This window comes from Nematolebias whitei, chromosome 22, assembly GCF_014905685.2.
Source record: "Nematolebias whitei isolate Nwh7 chromosome 22, NemWhi1, whole genome shotgun sequence".
In the NCBI taxonomy this organism is placed as follows: Eukaryota; Metazoa; Chordata; class Actinopteri; order Cyprinodontiformes; family Rivulidae; genus Nematolebias; species Nematolebias whitei.
In genome coordinates, this window is record NC_056519.1 from 12,636,881 (window position 1) to 12,647,721 (window position 10,841).

The 10,841-nt window shown below is 42.0% G+C and overlaps 1 protein-coding gene across 1 annotated transcript in view; it reads right to left on the reverse strand.

The window, feature by feature from the left end:
- The window catches only part of LOC119428486 (plexin-A4), a 94,777-nt gene extending 93,506 nt beyond the window's left edge, over positions 1-1,271 (reverse strand). The window contains exon 1 of the mRNA XM_037696167.1: positions 1,222-1,271. The gene's annotated coding sequence lies outside the window, so the exon portion shown is untranslated. The remainder of the gene's footprint in view (positions 1-1,221) is intronic.
- Positions 1,272-10,841: the final 9,570 nt, after the last annotated feature.

Consider the following 10,841-nt stretch of genomic DNA (forward strand, 5'->3'; position numbering starts at 1 on the left):
GGGGAGCCAGTAGAGGGGCTCCATGTGTATAGTCGGGATGTTGCAGGAGCAGCTGCTTTCCGTGCAGAAGGTGAAAATGATGGAAGAGGAGAGAAGGAGGGAGCAAATCAGAATAAGAGGTGGGCTAACCAAATTTAAATAAAAAACAACTTCAAATGAAGATGTGAAACAGCCAACCAATAAAAGCCAAAATGACCTAAAGTTGTTCTGAGTCATCATTCAACTCTTCTACAAGCACAATGCAAACAAAAAAAAAACATGGAGGCAAACGTGCTGTTAGGATGTCCTTGATTCTTTTAACTGAAGATCACAGCATCGGTTGCCTCCACTGATACAAAACTCCATAGGAAAAGACAACCTAAACTTTGTGGTCTCAACATGTTCAGAGCTTCTCTCCATAAATCAATCAACCTTTTGAATACATCTCAAAAGACCACCACATATAGTTTTATTATTATTATTATTATGCAAAAATCTCAGGTGAAATTGTTAAAAAGTTAAAAGCGGCAGGGATTTTTAAACAATCAAGGAGTCCCTGAAGTCACTGCGGTGTTTTCTGTCATGGGGCTATCCCTGCAGTAAAGCAGTTTGGTTCAAACGCTTGGACAAGTCATGTCCCGACGATCCGTGAAGCAACATCAACACAAACCCACTACTGCAAAAAGCTGCACAACTTTGAAAACTAAAACATCATGAGAGTAATTGTATAAACCCCTCAAGCCATTCTGAAACAATTTATGGGGCAATTTGAAACAGATATTTTCAGGCTGGATTAAATCTCATTGCAATGCTTCAAAATATATTTGACTAACAATATGGATTATTTGTTTATCAAAACCATATAAATTGCAGCAAATGCTGGCACAGAAGTTCTATCACTTTGCTTCTAATTTCTCCTGAAATTCCAATCTTGTCAAGCCTACACGCCTAAGTATTGATTTGATCCCATTAGACATGAACCAAGTTGATTTTCTTAACGTGAACATGGACAGTTTGGGCATGCAGCTCTCCATTTGGGTGATCCCGTCAATAAGGTTCCGAGATTAGAGAAATTACAGGTCATTAAAGGTTTTCAGCTGTTTGCCCAAAGTCACGTTATATTCTGGTCGTAACAAGAACTAAAACAAGCCGGAGCCGCCGGGTGGAGCGGACATGGCGCAGGTGAAACACGCCTCGTGTCACCTGGCTGCAGCAGCAAGACAAATCTGCCTCCACTCTTACCTGAAATCTATGCAGATATCAGTCCGAGCCGCATCGGCACTGCGGAGAGGAGGCACGTCCACAGCAACTCCTTTTAATGCCCCTCCATCCAAAAATAAAAAAATAAAAACAAGAAAAAGAGGAGAAATGTTCACATTTATAATAAATCCTGCTCAAGCGTGTCCACTTTAAACGATCCCTCGCAGGTGTGCAGTTACAAGGCGACTCCGCGAACAGCAGCAGACTTCCAGCAGCATCCCGGATCAGCAGGACTGTTCCGAGCCGCGCAGCGCGCTCTGACACGCGCGAGCCGCACCTCCCATCTCCGGGCGAGGACGCACTTGGTATGCGCTTGGAAACGCCGCTGCACCGTGTGGGATACCGCAGGAGGGAGGCTGCGTCTTGGCGTGCGTGCGTGCGTGTGAGCGTGCCTGCAGAGTGAGAGAGAGAGAGCGCGCCCGCGTCTGTGCGTACAGATGTGACTGAGTGCGGTGCTCCTGCCCGACTGAGGTGCTGAGGCTGCTGCAGCGGAGTGCGAAGGAGAGGGAGGGATGGACCGAGGCGGGGTGGCGGTGTTTTTTTTTTTTTTTTTTTTTTGGGGGGGGTGGAAAGGCAGAGACACGGAGTTTCTGCAGCGGATCCTCAAGCCTGGAAGGGCCGGCGGCAAAGACGCAGTTCGGATTGAAGCGTTCGTCTTAAATTTGACACCAGTTGTCTCTGGACGCGCCACTAAACACGCGCGAGCTGCTCAGACACTAACCCAGTTTATAACCCCCAGCAGGAAGGTGAAACGAAACAACTCTTGTGTCCTTCCAGTGTCAGGACCTTTAAAACATTTGCGCAGCCCAACAAAATTTAAGCTTTTTATTATTATTCTTACCCGAGAACTCAAAAGAATGGCAGAAGGTGGGATTAAACCAACCTTAATCTGTCTCAGAATACAGCGAGGCATGGGTCCTGCAGCCAGGAGAAGGTTTATGTAATGCACTCATCCCGGTGAGGATGGGATTTGGCAGTGCCAAAAGGGGGGGTTTACGCAAACGCAACAGCAACAACGCTGGGGGGTGAAATGATCAGATCATCGGATTTGAATACCTAATCGCAGGATCATTTAAAGACGGAGATCAGGCACCCCGATGCAACATAATTACGACCCTTGCATTGATGTGAGGGATTAGAATCTGCGATTATTTTCCATTGATGATCTTCTAACACGCCTCCGGAACGCACCACCCTCATCCCCCCCCCCCCCCCCCCCCATGCATTTAAAGCAATTAATAGTCTAAAAGCCTAATTATGTAATCATGTCTTTAAAAAAAACTGCGGTGGTGCGGAAATAATAGGAACACCCCCCCCCCCCCACACACACACACACACACACACACATAATAGCCCTCTTATCTGCATATTAAGACAATTTACAACTAATCCATCAACACTGACTAAATATTGCACAGTCAACGTATCTGCAGAGAAATCTGTAGTTTGAGAGCCCAGTCTGCCTGGGGAGTGATTAAGTGTTGAGTTGGGGGGTGGGAGGGTATGTTGGTGAAAAAATAAATTCCAGTGACCGCCCTTTGACCATTTATTCAGCATTCACATGCGTTTTGGGGGATTTTAGAGAAGTATCGAGTTTGCTGCACCAGCCTCTTCCTCCTCCTCTGATTTTCCTTCCAGAGGGGGACACTTGCTTTGAAACACTGCATCAGAGCCCCCCCTACAGGCCAGAGAAACTTCACAACTGCACATGCAAAGAAGGCAAAGTGCTTCTCTGACCATTTCTCAACCGCAAGTGGATAGTACGGTGGCCGACGTAGGGATAGGGCTTTAATGTGCCACAGAAATAACGCAAACGTCACAGTTCAGCCAAGTGGGAGCATCATGGTGATTCTTTTTAAAGTATAGTGTTTGCAATAAAACAAACATAACCAGGAACAGCAAAATTACTGATAATGTTGTCCGGAAGTATTGGCTGGTTACCGTTGCTTTTTCCTGAATTACATAAATAAATAAATATGTATATTGAGACTAAGTAAGATAATAATAAGACAAGCTCATAAAAATATATTTTATGTAGGAGAATGTGTAAAAATGTTAACTGCAAGTTCATTGAAACTCTCAGAAAATAATAAATAAACTAAAAGTACATATATAACCGTTTAACCTTTGGAGAACACATGATTCAAGATGGCCACCTCAGCAAATTCACCTTAGTTAACTCTGAAGTGACTGTAATGCAGTCAGTTTTAAAGCCATTGAGCTGGAAAAGTAGGTTTAAGAGCAATATTAAGAGTTTAAAATTATTATTCAAATTGTGTAAATATGACAACATGGCTTTTGGTTTTGTGTGTCACTCAGAAGAATAGTCTGGCTACACCCCTTCAAGACCTTCTGGAGATGACCTTATGACAAACTTTACTCTCATTTCCCACTGACTGTGCTCTACACCTCTAAAAATGGTGTTCACACTTGGTTTTCTGAATCTGTGACACCAAATGTGAACAAAATAGGTTTATAGACAAAAACGTGGGATTTGTTTACTGTATTTTTTGGACTATAAGGTGCATTAAGCAAAACAAGTTCATTTTGACAGATTATTGAGCGTCATGTACCACAACAAATCGGTTCGAGGTCAGTAAGTACAACCAGAGTTAATACATGAGGCGCACTAGATTATAAGGCTCACTGTCGATTTTTGAAAAAATTAAAGGATTTTAAGTGCGCCTTATAGTCCGAAAAATATGGTACTTAAAGTTTTGAGGATTTGAAATTCTTCTCTAGAGCTGAACGTTTCGCACTATTGATCCTGCTGGGTGTCCATCAGTGCATTTACTGAAGCTTTGCAGGCACCTAGATATTTGACAGCGTCCAACTTTGCAGCTGTTTAGAAATCCATACTAACCTCGATTTTTGTAAACAAATACCTGCCAACCTGCACACTGAGTATTAGATCTAGAAATCCACCCAACGTTACCACGAATAACAACTGACCCCTTTCTTAAACGATTAACTTGCTTTGTTCTTTGATGACCATTGATTCAAATGTGGATCAGGTCTTCGCTCATTTATCACACTCTGGTCTTTGTGTCAAATTCTGAGGGCATCTCCCAGAGTCATCTGAAGGATAAAAGGTACAGAGACGCACACAAACCTATTGGGTTCATTTAATTATTCAATAACAGCAGAGAGCTAAGTCAACAGTCTGTGGTTCTCAATTATCAGATAACTGTCAAAGCAAAAACAAATCAATGCTGCTGCAATCTACAGTGACAATAGTTATTTCATGAAGGATCAGGAATGTTTGACCTAAAGTCTGTTGGTTCATGTTTAGATCAACCAGGCTTGGATTAAATTGTAGGACTCTGTGATTATTTTTCATTATAAGAGTAGGTTCTTATCTGTGTTCTGCATGGGCATAAATTATTAAAACCCAAGGACACACAAATGGCTCTTGAAAACTTAAACAAGATTTATATTTGAGATTTAGGTTATTGACTGAAAATAAATGTTTTTAACCATGCAAGGAATGACTACAGAAATAAGTTCATTTTAGCCCCTGACAAAAGCAGATTATTTAGCAGTTTATGTGATTCCATGATTAAATAGTCTAAAAATAGAATAGCAGACTTGGGACGTTTTCACTTTCATAAGCAGTTTGTTTTTCTCAACATTTTCATCCTAAAAATTCAGGTTTATGTGTTTAAACAAATAAAAACAACCGGATTATGACCTGTGCCGTAGTAAGGAAATACTGAAACAAAATGTTATTATTGCAGGTATTAAAGTTTGAATTTGAGTGTTTATAATTTGGGAGCCTCCGTTTTTAAGAAGAAAGGAGGTTGTAAGCTCGATGTTTGGCTCCTTGACCAATCCGACTTCCCCATTTGTCTTGCAAATGAGATGATGACTTATGGAGGCAACATGAATGGCTTTGATGAAGCCCTTTTAATGCCGGACTGCAGGGAGGTGTGTCTGCGTGTGTGTCCAGTTGCCAGCTGGCACAGTGTTATTTCAGCAGCTCTCCTCGTCTTGCTGAACACTGTGTGTGCCTACACATTGCATCCCTGTGTTCTTTGAATCAACTCCATTTTAAACACGGTTTATCTCGAGCATGTGCAGGAGGAGCAGAGAGCACCCCACAATGGTAAACTGTTCCTGTGGGTATTCCCCTTTTCCACATGCACACTGTATTACAAACAAAACTGGTATTCATCTATATCTCCTCGTGCCTACATGCGCTCTGTGGTCAAACCATCTCTATGGTACTGCTGTCTCAAGGATTACGATATTTATGAGCTGCCACGGTAATGTCACATTTAGTGTGTCCATCTTCATAAAAGCCTCTGCCCACTTCCTTCGGTTTAGTCAAAGATTTTGCTCTTCCTGCTTCAAAATGCTGAACAAGTCAACCTTACCCACAATTTCTCAAGTTTGTTGAAAATGTATTAGTGTGTCACTAACTAATGAAGCTTTATGTGCTGTATGGAGCAAATAAATGACACTGATTTGGATTGTAAATAGGTTTTCACTTTGCTGTCCGTGTTTTGAAATAGTAAACTATATTGAAACTGGCATGTCCAGTATGTGTGCATGTGTGTGTGCGCACAGGAGTGGATGGACGGGTGTGTTGAATGTGTCACTCAGTCATATAATTAGTTAGTTTGCATATTGATGGCTTACAGCTTTTTGTGTGTAAATGTGTGCACTTGTGTGTTGCAGTTTGTATTCAGCCACGTCAGTTCGAGAGTTTATTCATCCGTGCTTCAGCCTCCCCATCGAGCAAGCAGCTGTCTGTCTGTCTATAAAGCTGTGTGTCCAGACCACGGCCAGGTGAATCAATGTTTTGCCAGCCATTTCTCCAGAGAGTCAATCTCATGTCCATGGAGATACAGACAAAGCCCCCTCTGGCCGTGTCTCAGCAACGTCCGCCCCAGAATTAAACTCATCCGTTGGGAGAGATTTTGCAGATGGTCGGGGGAAATGGAGATTTGGAGTAAAAAAAAACAACAAAAAAAAACCCAGCAGCAACCAAAGTTAAAAATAATAAAATGGGGTAAAATTAACTGATATTTCACATTTTAATAAAGACAACTGGATGCCGAAGTTATTTTTATGTTGTTGTTGTTTTAAATATTAATTTCCCTCAATATATTTATTCAGTTTCTTTTTCATTTTCATGTAGATTTTTGTGAAACTGGCATGTGGTTTGTTCTATTTCTTATTATTTTCTCCCACTTAATTGTTTTCTGTCGTTGAATATCTGGTCAATCTGCCATTGTAGCACATTGCGCTTGTTTAGTCTGTAACATATTTAAATCCATTTGTCTCTATTTGACATTCGAGTGTAGAAAAACAAAGGCTAAATGCTACAGTTTGGTGCAAATCAATTAAACTATAGGCAATGATCAAGCCAGATAGACCTGAAGTCACTTGACTGACTTTCGTTTTGTTTTGAAAAACAAGTTTTTGGAACAAAATAAGAAAAAAAACCTGATATATTCAAATTTGCATCTTTAATTCAATGCAAGGAAGAAAAGGCCCAATTTAAACTGTCTTGTGTGATTTTTGAAATACACAAGCATGCACACACACACGGCAGTCAACAGTTCTGGGAATCCATCGCTGCGGTTTGTAGATATAATAATCTATCAGCAGTATCTCAAAACCAACTTGACCAGAAGCTTTCAGCGGCATCAACTGGCAGCTCTCCAACTTGCACATTACCACAAGTCCTTCGTCTTCTTCCTCTCTGTAGGGACAGTTCTACATGTTTTGTTTGTAAATCCACATCTTTATGTTTTGTCTTAGGATCTGTCATAAGGTTTAGGGTCTTATATGAAGAACTTTATGGCATCATGTTAACAGAAAGTCTAGCATTACTTGACGAAATGCATATTGCTCACTTCCATTCATACCAGACGTTCTAGAATTGCACCGCTCAAGGTGGCTGCATGTTGGAGCAACTCTGTTACTTTCATTCTGGGATGTTGCTTATGTAGGGGAATACATGTACAGGATATTGGACTTCTGGTCCGGTCAAACCCGTACCCTTTAACAGGTTTTATTTTGGACCAGCCTCACCTCAAACATATATAAACCACGAGTTCTTGTAACAAACTTGATTCTTGTCCCTCGAAGAAAACACAAAGAATCCGTAATTTAAATACAGTGCTGTAATGTTTATTTTCAGTTTGAATTATCACATGAAAATTATGGCAAATGTTGAATATGCATATGAACCAATATTATTATTTTAGAAAGTAAATGACATAAACCTGAGGACTTTGAGAAGAAGATTTTATTCAATTTGGACTAAGATCTAGCTCAACATTAAAATTTAGGTAAGTTTATCTCAGACTTCATTAACTTCATTTACTGTCATGGCGACCAGCCTCTATTGATAAGGCCAAGTGAAGCTCTTTGATCAAGACCCTTCTTCAGAAGTCTCAAAGTCTGGTGACTCAACATAGAAGGTGAATTATATGAAGGGGGTCCAGAATCATGTAACATGTCAGGGTGGTCCCAACTATAGATTTTAACACATACAGAGAAGGTTAAATAAAATTCCTGAGTCAGAACAGGATGCCAGTATCTGTCTCAGATTAGCAGGAAAGGAGGGGGTAGGGTAGACGTAGTGTCTCTGAGGACATTTGTCTTAAGTTTCTTGGAAGGATGGACACTACACTTATGAAAACTTTAATTCCTCTTTTTTCTGGATGTAAATCGTCTTTTTTGGATGATTTTTTTCCTCTGTTATCGGACGCTGTGCAGCTGGAATGATTTTTATGTGCTCCAGGAGGAACAATGTGGATTCCATCCTGGCCGTGGAACACTGTATCAGCTCTTTACCCTCACTAGGGTCCTCGAGGAGTCATGGGAGTTTGCCCATCCAGTCTACATGTGTTTTGTGAACTTCGAGAAGGCATTCGACCGTGTTCCTTGGGGTACACTGTTGAGGGGTGATCCGTGAGTATGGGATTGGGGGCCTGTTGTTACGGGCTGTTCAGTCCCTATACAAGCAGTGCGAGAGTTTGGTTTGCATTGCCAGTAGTAAGTCGGACCTTTTCAGGGTGGGAGTTGGACTTCGCCAGGGCTGCCCGTTGTCACAGATTCTGTTCATAACTTTTATGGACAGAATTTCTCGGTGCAACCAGCTGGCAGAGGGCTTCCGGTTTGCTGGCCTCAGGATTCCATCTCTGCTCTTTGCAGATGATGTGGTCCTGTTGGCGGCATTGTGCCGTGATCTTCAGCTCTCACTGGAGCGGTTCACAGCCAAGTGTGAAGCAGCTGGGATGAGAATCAGCACCTCCAAATCTGAGGCCATCACACCTCCATCAGCACCTCCATCATGAGGCCATGGTCCTCAACCAGAAAAGGGTGGATTGCTCTCTTCGGGTCGAGGGTGAGGTTCTGCCTCAAATGGAGGAGTTCAAGTATCTCAGGGTTTTGTTCACAAGTGAGTAAAGAATGGAGCGTGAGATTGACAGACAGATTGGTGCAGCATCTGCAGTATTGTGGACTCTGTACCCGTCTGCTGTGGTGAATTCAATTCAATTCAAAAATACTTTATTAATCCCAGAGGGAAATTAAATGTTGTAACTCATCATCCTGGTTTCATTAATGAGTTGTTATAAATGCTGATGGCTGTGGGCAGGAAGGATCTCTTGTAGTAGTTTGTCTTACAGCCCATCTGAAAACATTGTGTTTTTGTATGACAGTCTGATGAAGAGGATGCTGAGGGTTGTCAATAATGTTCTTCATTTTATGAAGAATCCTTCTTCGAACAATCATCACCAAATGTTCTAGAGTCCCCAGAACTGAGCCAGCCTTCTTTATGAGCTTGTTGATCTTTCTAAGTCACTTACTCTGGTGCTGCTACCCCAGAAGATGATGGTCTAAGAGATGGCGCTCTCTACAACAGACTTATAGAAGATATGCAGCATCTTGCTGCAAACATTGAAGGACTTCAGCTTCCTCAACAAGTACAGTCTGCTCTGTCCCTTCTTGTAGATGGCTTCACTGTTGCATTTCCAGTCCAGTCTGTTGTCCAGGTGAACCCCAAAGTATTTATACTTCTCCACCACCTCCACTTCTTCTCCCATGATGGAAATAGGGTTGGACATGTTCCTGTTTCTCCTGAAATCTACAATCATCTCCTTTGTTTTGTTCACATCCAAGATGAGATGACTGTTTCCAAGACAAGAAGATAGAGAAAAGAAGGAGAGAGAGCTGAGCTGTAAGGCAAAGCTCTCTATTTACTGGTCAGTCTACATTCCTACCCTCACCTATGGTCATGAGCTCTAGGTAGTGACCGAAAGAATGAGATTGCAGATACAGGCGATTGAAAGGAGTTCCCTCCACAGGGTAGCTGGACTCTCCCTTAGAGATAGGGTGAGAAGTTCAGTTATCCAAGAAAGAGAGTAGAACCTCTACTCCTCCATGTCGAGAGGAGCCAGTTGAGGTAGTTCAGGTATCTGGTAATGATGCCCCCTGGGCGCTTCCCTAGGAAGGTGCTTCGGGCATGCCTGCATGGGTGGAGACCCCGGGGAAGATCCAGGACACGATGGAGAGACTATGTCTCTCATTTGGCCTGGGAACACCTTGGAATCCTCCCAGAAGAGCTGGAAGAAATGGCTGTGGAAAGAGATGTCTGGGACTCCCTGTTCAAGCTGCTGCCCCTCGACCCGACTTCGGAATAAGCGGAAGATAATGGATGGATGGATGGAGGTTATGGATGGTTTTATTACTATGGCTGAGAAACTTAGCTCTGCCCATGAATCATATGTTTGAGTTAGAAAAGAGCTGGATGAGGAGATGAGTGAGGCTGTAGCATGCAGCTGGCTCCAAGGACACCTCCAAGTTCTCCAAGTTCTGTGAACCCAGCTGAATTGATAAAGTATAAAAAAAACGGGCAGGGGAAGAGCTCAAGGCAGATTCTCGTGATCGGTCTTCATGTGTTTATGCATATTTATGTAACCTGTCCTGAAAATCTGACCTCGCAAATAAATTCTGGTTAAAATCTTCTCCTGCCTTTGAGTGTGGTTCTTTTTGAGTCTGTAAGATAAAGCGAGAATATTTTTCTCCGACAGCCTTGTAGCTCTGGAACTATTTTACTAACAAACACAAACATACAGACACAGGCACAAAACATTGTCACCCACTTTTACTTTTCACATGTACACCTGCAAACCTTTTTTTTTCTTGCACTTTGTTCCTGTGCTCCCTCAGACAATACCAGGCTGACTTGATGATGTTTCGATCAGGCTCTGTCTGAGCCATCTGTTATAGGTTTTTGTTGTTCTTGCTGAAGACAGTTCTGTATGACTCCTGCTGTACACATTTTAGTTTGTGTCTCATGCTGCAAAAATTAGTTTTGCAGCTATTTCAACATGGAGCTGTGCGACAAATACATTTCATTACAGTTCTATATGTCCTTGACATTTCATTCGGATTCAGGCTTTAAACAATAATGCACAATGAGCACCATTAACGAGGCAAGGCGGCAAATATAGGAAGGCAAAATAATGCATTACCATATAGAGAAATGTTGTTTTCACGGTTAATTGATTGAACACAGAGGAAATACATTTACATTTTAAATTGAACATTGTCTTCCAAATCAGTCAGAGAAGCAATAAATG